We start from the raw sequence: 9,270 nt of genomic DNA, 5'->3' as shown, positions 1-9,270 counted from the left end.
ATACAGCTCATGATGTTTTTGTGGGAGAGTAATGTGTTGTTGGTTTCTTAAATTAAAAGGCACAGTGCTACATAAGAAGCATGTACTGGATTCACCCATGACAGAAAGTGCATTTGCCAAATGGTGGGCAGAAATCCAGCTGTTGGCAGGAGCTGGTGTGGGCCAAAACTGGCTGCTGAACTTGTGCATGTAAACCCATGCAATGCAATTAATTGTGTGCCTAAGGCTGCATCCCCACTGGGAAACTGGCCCTGGTTCTGCAGTCAGTTTCCAACAACTGATCTTGAGAATGGTATCAGGTAACACAGCACTGCTAGCAGGTGCCAGCCAGGATGTACAGTGCTTTGTATTTGACAGAAGGTTGTTGAAAACCAGGCAGGGCCGCCCAGAGGATTCCGGGGGCCCGGGGTCTTCGGCGGTGGGAGGCCCTTCCGTTCCAGGACCCGCTGCCGAAGTGCCCTGAAGACCCATGGCAGGAGCCCCCCGCCGCCGAATTACCGCCGAAGCCAGGTCTTCGGCGGTAATTCGGCAGCGGGGGGGGGTCCCCGCCGCGGGTCTTCGGGGCACTTCGGCGGCAGGTCCCGGAACGGAAGGGCCCCCCGCCGCCGAATTACCGCCGAAGACCGGGCTGCACGTCGGCGGCGGGTCCCGCTTCGGCGGTAATTCGCCAGTGGGGGGGTCCTTCCGCCCCGGAGCAGAAGGACCCCCCGCTGGCGAAGACCAGGAGTGAAGAAGCTCCTGCGCCCTCTTGCCCCACCCCCTCTGGGCGGCCCTGACCCTATCCACCCCCCCCATTCCCTGCCCCCTGACCGCTCCCCCAACCTCTGCCCCCTCCCTGTGCCCTGACTGTCTGCAGGACTCCCTGTCCCTTAGCCAACCCCCCCGGCCCCGGCCTCTTACCCCCGGCTCCCTCCTCACCTGGAGTCTCAGCGCCTCGCCCGACAGCTGCAGCGTGTCTCCGGAGGGGCCTGAGCTCCGCCCCGCTCAGAGCCGCGTGGGGAGGGGGCGGGGCTGGGAGCTCCACACCGAGCGGAGGCAGCTGAGCTCAGCCCGGAGCTCCCAGCCCCACCCCCTGACCACGCAGCCCTGAGCGGGGCGGGGCTCAGGGGCCCCGGCGGAGACACGCTGCGGCGCTGTCTGAGGACGCCACTTGATGCGCTAGGGCTCCAGGAGAGGGGCGGAGGCGGGAGCCTCCGCTGTTCTCTTGGGGGCCCCTGCGGAGCGCGTGGCCTGGGGCAAATTGCCCCCTTTGCCCCCCCCCTGGGCGGCCCTGAAACCAGGGGTTCTCAAACTGGGGGTCGGGACCCCTTGGGGTTGCGAGGTTATTACATGGGGGGTTGCGAGCTGTCAACCTCCACCCCAAACCCCGCTTTGCCTCCAGCATTTATAATGGTGTTAAATATATAAAAAGGTGTTTTTAATTTATAAGGGGGGTTGCGCTCAGAGGCTTGCGATGTGAAAGGGGTCACCAGTACAAAAGTTTGAGAACCACTGTTGAAAACTCACCTCAAGACAAGCTGACTAGGCACCCTGACCATGCTACTTGAAGCCGTTTTCAAGACCGGTTCTGGAAAACTATTTCAGAACATGGCAAGTTTGCAGTGGGCATGAGCACAGTGTTCAATGCACATTTGAGCAGGCAGTTCAGGCCCTGGTTTTGATCATTTGACCCTTTACGTATGATCTGCGTGCCACCTCAACTGAAATTGAAAATCAGGGCCTTCATCTCTGCCAAATGAGCTAAAGGAAATCCTCCATCTGACTTTACCAGCAGGAGCTGCAGCATGCTCTGCTTTTCTCAGCTGGAAGTCACTCTTACACAGCATATATGAGAGCAGATATGGCATCATTAATGCACCTCAGAGAAATGTATTCCAGTTCCCGTGGATTCACAGTACAGAGAATTACTTGTCTGTTTTAAGAACATAAGAATTTCAATAAAAGGTTTATTTGCCCACACATCACACACCCCTACACTCTGAAAGAAAAAACGTGTATCAGTTTACGGAACATCCTATCTCAGATGCCCTTGGCATCTAACAATAAAGTGCTTTGTTTTCATTGCAGTTTTGAGAGCTTTGCCCACCAGGCTTTGTGAAAGTGGAGGAAGTAAGTGTGAATTGATGCTTAGCCTCATTAAGCAATGAGAACCCTGGGGCTGGCTTGAGGGTGCTGGAGATTGAGAGCCTCAGTTTATCCAGAAAGCTTGTACCCCTTGGAAAGCGATTGTGCAAGCTTCCTTACCCTGTTCATCTGTCTCAGCAGAACCCTGGAGAGAATACATGTGCACCCACACAGCATAGCTGTTGCCAATCACGATCAAGACATTAAAGCATATTATGAAATATATTTTATTTCTTAACAGTAACGAAGGGTCACTGGCCTTAATAAGAAGCTTGAGATGAAGCTTGTAGTTAAGGTGCTGCCTGGGGATCAGTTCCTGGCTCAGGCACGGATTCCACGTGTGATGTACAGCAAATCAGTTACCAGAGCTCATCAAAAGATGGGAAAGATTTTCACAAAAATTTGTCACGTTTCTCATTGGGAAATTTTGAAAATTCCGCTTTTTTTCTACCAGCTCTACCGATTACTGCCTGTGCTTCAGTTGCCTACCTGCAAAACGGAACTATTTCTTTCCTTGGCTTGCCTATTTAGTTTGCAAGGACTATACGGCTGTGCGGTGTCCTGTTCAGCGAGGACCTGATCTCAGTTGGAGTGCTACTGTAATACAAATAATAATAGTACTAAGTAACATACTAAGATTTTTTTTAAAAATATGAAGAATTATGCTTGTGTGTCATCAAAGTGTATATATATTATATAGAGAGATGGTTATTTGAAGTGAAAAAGTTCTCTATCCCCATTATCAACCACTGTCAGTTGAAGCTAAGCCACATTTTCTGTCTGTCGCTCACAAGAGCAAACAGACAAGGTTCAGCACTTTTTGCATTAAATAGCCTTTTAAAAAGTGCTTCTTACTCATTTTCAAGGTGCTCTCCAATGTAATGATTTTGCCTCAGGTTACATGAATTAGGCTTTTAATGCAATCATATTATGTCACTGAGTGATAATAATACTGCATTCCCAATGGAATTCTGCAGCCCTGGGACATGTATCCCAGCATAATTAGTGTTTCTGATCATTATATGATATAATTATATTTTCTACAGACCATTGGGATATAAATAAACCTATAAACTCTCACTCTAAAATTAACTTTTTTCCCTTCTAGATAAATCTAGGATTTCAGCCAATGGGAATGACCCTGTGAATTAAGATCAGATATATTATTTTAACTATGCAGAAGATCTATAGCTAATTTACACTTTAATGCATTGCTTTTATCATGTGAAAATAATGAATAAAATATGCACCAAAGTCAGATCATTTGTTTTAATTGAGATGGTTTTCCTTGTTGATGTATGTGTTGTGCTTAGAGGGCGTGATGAGCAGGTTTTAATCCATTGGGCATGCTGTTACTCTGCAGAGACCCTGTCCAGGGCTTGTGTGTCTCTTAAGTCCCACTTAAACTTTATTTTGAGCTTAAGTGGGACTTAAGCATTGTCCACGCCATGTGCAAGTTCTTTGCACACAGGAGAAAGTTTTATCTTGGTGATATGTAAAAGTAGTTGTCTGGACTGCACTGGAGACAAAAAGTTTCTGTTTATCCAGACATCTTGGGTGAAATCCAGGACCCAGTGAAGTCAGTGAGAGTTTTGACATTGACTTGAAGGATTTCACCTCTTCTGGATATTTATCAGAGAACAGCTCTAGGTGCAAGAAGATATGTTAGTCTTTATGCCTATTTTATCCCTGGCCTCTTTGCCAAGATTGGTAACTAACACCATCAAAAAGCACACGGGCCTTTTGTTTTGAAGACTCTTCTGTGCCAGGAATGGGATCTGAGACCATCTACTCATTTCACATAGGGAGTGGGGTCAGGGTGTGGGGGCTGGCCCCATTCCCCACACCCACCCAGCACTCCTGGGGAGCGGGGTCAGGTCACAGGGGTTTGCCCTGCTCCACCTACCCGATGCTCCCCCGTGCCCCGACCCAGCTCCCTGGCAGGAGCGCTGGGAGGGTCAGCGGGGACTGCAGGTTGAAGGGGTGGGGAGGGGCCCCCACCTTCTCTGGCCCAGGGCCCCACAAACCCATAATCTGCCTCTGCCTTCAGGTTGAAATTTCTGTGAAAATGAAATGGAATGCTCATGTTGAACACACATTACTCCCCACTCATACTAGCACACTCATCCATCCTCCCACATTTGAGTCATTTACAGTCTGCTGGTGCCAAAAAGTATTTTTATAAAATAAAATGGCTAATTAGATCACAAACTTTCAGAATCTAAAAAATAAAATTGTAAAGTAAACAGCTGCGCACTTGAGGTTCATCCAGTCCATTCTGTACATGTTGCATCATGCCCAGAACAAGACTGTCAGCTCACAGTTCTTCACCCTTTCCATCCCCGATCCAGTCCAGTTAAAATGCTTCAGAGACTCATGCCTTGCTTAAAAAAGAAGCAAAAGAAACTGGGGAAGGGGAAGATTTTTTTAAATAGAAACTTCCAGTAAAAATGTATTTTTGCACCATGTTTAGTAACATTTTATTTTAATTATACCTGTTAAGCTATACTGCAATGTGCCCTCTTAAAGGAGTGTCTAAGCAATTCCTTTCAACACTGGTAGGGCAAGATTGTCCCCCTCTCCCATTCTCTATTTAGGGTGCACAATAAGGTTTTGGGGGGTGGGGGTTGGTCCTACAAAACCACAACATGTTCTTGAGCACTATCTATTGGTACCTTATCTTTTAACTAACTGTTTACATATATACAAAGAGAGCAGTCCGGTAACACCCCTGTCACTTCCTATCTCTGTGTGGATCACTCACTCTGCAAAAGACTCTGTGTTCTGGGCCAAGAAAAGTGGAGTCAGTGTCACAGGGGCTGCTGCTTCTACATGCGGAATGTACCTGGCGTAGAATCCAAGGGCCCCAGTCTACTCCTAAAAGTTCAGTTTAGTCCAAACTGTTATCCACATTTGCAGTACTTGAAGGCTGGATTCCTGAGGAAATAAGTTAGCCAACAGGGTTGATTATAGCCTAGGCTGGGGGTGTCTCCTGCTTTTTTCTTGAAGTTGCTAAGCAGCTTTAGAGCCATGATAACTCCTGCTCCCTGTGTCACTCAAGCAGAAGGGATAGGGAGGGACCAGGAGCAAAGTGTACATATGCATAAGCCATTCTGCAACTCCATCCTGTGCAGTCAGGGAAGTGTCCCCTACATGCACGTTGGGTCTTTTGGGTAGCCAGCATAGGCTCCTTCATGGGGCTAAGGTTCTCCAGAAAGCCATTTAAAATGTCTCGAGCTGATAGGGTTCTGCTTGAGCTTAACACCATGTCTCTTGTATACTGTACCACTCATGTCTTGTCCTGATGCAGAATACTCTTTATCCTTATTATGTATTATCATCACCATTGAAGCCAGTTAAATAAACAAAAATAAAAACAAACCAAGCAAAAATTCTGCCGGTTAATAGTGCACATTACAAGCGACTCTGGAAGACCCAATGATCATTGTCAAGTTTTGGGTTTGTTTTTTGTTTTAATTGAAGCTGTTGAAATTACAAGCGTCCCTATCAGCAATGATTAGACAAGTCTTAAATTCACACTGCAATCAGCAAGTCACTCACTTGTGGTCTTTCTTCCTCATTGAAAATGTGGGTTTAAAAGGAGGGAGTCACATTTATATATGAATATAGACCTGTGTGTTTTTCTGTTAAATTCCTGTTTGTAATATAGGATGGGAAACTTAAATAACGTTTTTTCTTCATTGGTTTTATCCTTTAGCATTGCTGGCAAATGTTGATTTGTTCCTCCATTATAGGATTTTTCCAACACACTTTGCAAGTTTTATTTTCCACTGTATACTTATGTGTTTGCCCATTGATGATGTGCTGCTCTGATGATCAACACCATTGATGATGCTAATTGTAGATCTAGGCGCGGAGACTTCCCGAAAGCACTCTGTGAATAGAAATGCCATTGAAATCAATGGGAGAATCAAGAACGAGTGCTTGCAGGACTGGGTTTCGGGTGCTTATAGGAAAGGATAACATCATGGAAAAGGATAACAATAGCTCAAACATTTCTGTAGGTCCTACTCAAATGTGTTGTTTTATTTATGAAACTAATACATAACCCCCAACATATTAATTTCAGATAGATAATGGATATTATCATCATTGTTTCACAGTTGGCAAAACAGAGGCAGGATTGTGATTTTCCCAAGACAAGCGGGCATTGCGCGAGCTGTGATTCAAACTCAGGTGTTCTAGATTCTCAGTCCTGTGCTCAGACCACTAGTGCATGACCCTTTATTGTACTTAATTTATAAAACTGCAGGAAAACAATATGCATTAGGTCAAGTTCTGTCCCTGTCTTCATGCAATTTCCTAGTGATTTCAGTGGAAGTTGCAGGTCTAGGCAAGAACACAATTGACCCATTGTCATAGGTGCTTTGGAGAAATGCAGTTTTCTTCAGATAACTCCTGGACCAATCTTCGGTTAAAAGCAATGGAGGTGCATTAGAAATATAAGGAAAGGACTAGCCCGGTGACACAAAAATGGTGGCATGATGTATTGGGTTTGTCAAGACTCTCAGCTCTAGGAAGGTATATACCTCCAGACTTCCTAGAGGTATTAGTGATAGCAGCTCTGCTCCTGCTGATTGATTGCTGGAATTGAATTAACAGCCCCAGTGGAGCAGCAGAATTTGTCTGATAGGTATGTGCTGTACTGAAATGAATGCAATAGTTGGATATGTTGGTTATGGAAGGAAAGACGGGTGCCGACACCCAAGGGGGGAGGGCAGTCCTCTTCTGTTTTTGATTCTTTGGTGGCCCTGCTGTCAAAACAACAGTGCAGGGGAAAATACCAGAGTCTTGTTGGAAAACTAAGAGTGAGAGACAGAAGTTGATTTTTCCAAAGATTTCACACTGACACAGTATTGTCATGTATTTCTCTCTGTGTTAGGCCTAATAAGAGCATTTAGTTATTTATACAGAAAAGCTGAGATTGGTTCATAAAGAAGTATTAAATTACCACAATTCTTCCTTTTTTCTTTACAAGGAAATGTGGAAAGGAGCGCTAGGATCCCATGAGGAAGAACCAAGCAAATGAGAGTGAGGATCCCTTTCATTGCCAAAGCCAAGATTTCAGAGAAAATGTGATTTAATATTTTGGTTTTGGAAAGCATTCTGCTGCCACCATGAGTGGTGCTCAGCTTTTACTATAAAAATGCTGGCTGTAAATTGTGGGATGCTTTTTCTTTCTTTGGGGGGGGGCATAATTTTAGGGCCAAATTCTGCAGATACTAATGGGAGTTTTGCTTGACCAACAGGAATAAAAGCTGCAAGATTTAGCTTCACCAGGAGAGCTAATGGCATTATTTCAGATCTCTCCTATTTAATTTTTCATTTCAATCCCGTATTTTACTTCTCTCTCAAAATACACCAAGGTCAATGGGATTTGTAAGTAGCTGTCCCCTCTTGAGATCAGGCTGTGTATTTGTTTGTTATGGGTCTGTCTGTGTACAGATATATCTGAATGATCTATTTAAAGAGCTGACCCAATTCCTATTGAACTCAATGGGAAGACTCCTTCATCTATCTGTAAAACTTATACCATGCCTTAGAATAGAACAGAATATCAGGATTAGAAGGGATCTCAGGAGGTCATCTAGTCCAACCCACTGCTCAAAGCAGGACCAATCCCCAGACAGATTTTTGCCCCAGATCTCTAAGTGGATACCTCAAGGATTGAACTCACAACCAAGGGTTTAGCAGGCCAGTGCTCAAAGAAGAATGTAAGGAGTAAGAATGACTGGGAACAGAGTGAGAACCTACCTTATGAACACTGTTTTAGTAGTTCCCTAGCGAAACAGGAAGTAAGGGAGTCTAAGGCATGTTAATTATATACAACCTGATGTTGCAGTTCAGGAGGTCTTAGAGGTGGATGAATGGACTTGGGTTCAAAATGTAACTGAACAGAAGTTTCCATGTGAATGGACCATGGTTGCCTTTTTTAAGGTGAGATTCTGAATAATCTTTTCACTGGTTGGAGGCAGGGGAAAACAAGGGAATAATATATTGTACTTTAGTGAACATTGTAAATAAAAAGGAGCTCTTTAGTAACTGGCTCAAGCTTATTCCGCAGTAAAAAAGCTACTACAGTCTGACTGCCAGCCATTCCTGCTAATATTAAATATCATGGGTTCAAAGTGGGAGAAATACGTGATACGAAAGCAACTTAAAGAAGAAAACACACAATAATTCTGTTCTGTGTTTGTACGGTGGGTAGAACAGTGGGGTTGCTGCTCCATGAGTGGGGCTGCTTGCTACTACCACACTATAAATACTACTACCAAAAAATGCAGAACAGACTGAATTAAGACTAAGCTTGATAAATTTATGTAGGAGATGGTATGATGGGATAGCCTAATTTTGGCAATTAATTCATCTTTGATTATTAGCAGGTAAATATGCCCAGTGGTCTGTGATGGGATGTTAGTTGGGGTGGGATCTGAGTTACTACAGAGAATTCTTTCCTGGGTGCTGGCTAGTAAGTCTTGCCCACATGCTCAGGGTTTAACTGATCACCATATTTGGGGTCGGGAAGGAATTTTCCTCCAGGGCAGATTGGCAGAGGCCCTGGAGGTTTTTCACCTTCCTCTGCAGCGTGGGGCACGGGTCACTTGCTGGAGGATTCTCTGCAGCTTGAGGTCTTCAAACCACGATTTGAGGACTTCATTAACTCAGACGTAGGTTAGGGGTTTGTTACAGGAGTGGGTGCGTGAGATTCTGTGGCCTGCATTGTGCAGGAGGTCAGACTAGATGATCATAATGGTCTCTTCTGACCTTAAAGTCTATGAGTCTAAGATGGAATAATTGAGCCTATTGCAAAAATTTCATGTTTTCATTATTTTTCTAAATGTATGATAAACTGCAGGTATTTATTTCTGAGCCATTTAATCACAAGGGATTGTCAAGACAACCAGAGTAAAATGTATCTTTGATGAATGCCTTTATTTGTGGCAAAAGAAATTCCAAGAAATATTCTTTCCTTTGGGAGGACAAATCATAGGAACAGAAGAGGGGTTAAAATACTTTATAAAAATTGATATTTTTTCCAGTGTTTAAAAAGCATTAGATAGGGTCCTTCAGCACTGTGTAGTTTTCGAGAGAGCAAGAGTAACGGGAACTCATTTAAATTCCAAA

General features: G+C 44.6%; 1 protein-coding gene across 2 annotated transcripts in view; it reads left to right on the top strand.

The window, feature by feature from the left end:
• CDH4 (cadherin 4) overlaps window positions 1-9,270 on the top strand; it is a 627,456-nt gene that overhangs the window by 263,444 nt on the left and 354,742 nt on the right. The window lies entirely within an intron of this gene.

The sequence above is a fragment of the Mauremys mutica genome, chromosome 13 (assembly GCF_020497125.1).
Source record: "Mauremys mutica isolate MM-2020 ecotype Southern chromosome 13, ASM2049712v1, whole genome shotgun sequence".
In the NCBI taxonomy this organism is placed as follows: Eukaryota; Metazoa; Chordata; order Testudines; family Geoemydidae; genus Mauremys; species Mauremys mutica.
The sequence above is the reverse complement of the archived record's forward strand: the minus strand, read 5'-3'. Positions and strand labels throughout refer to the sequence as shown.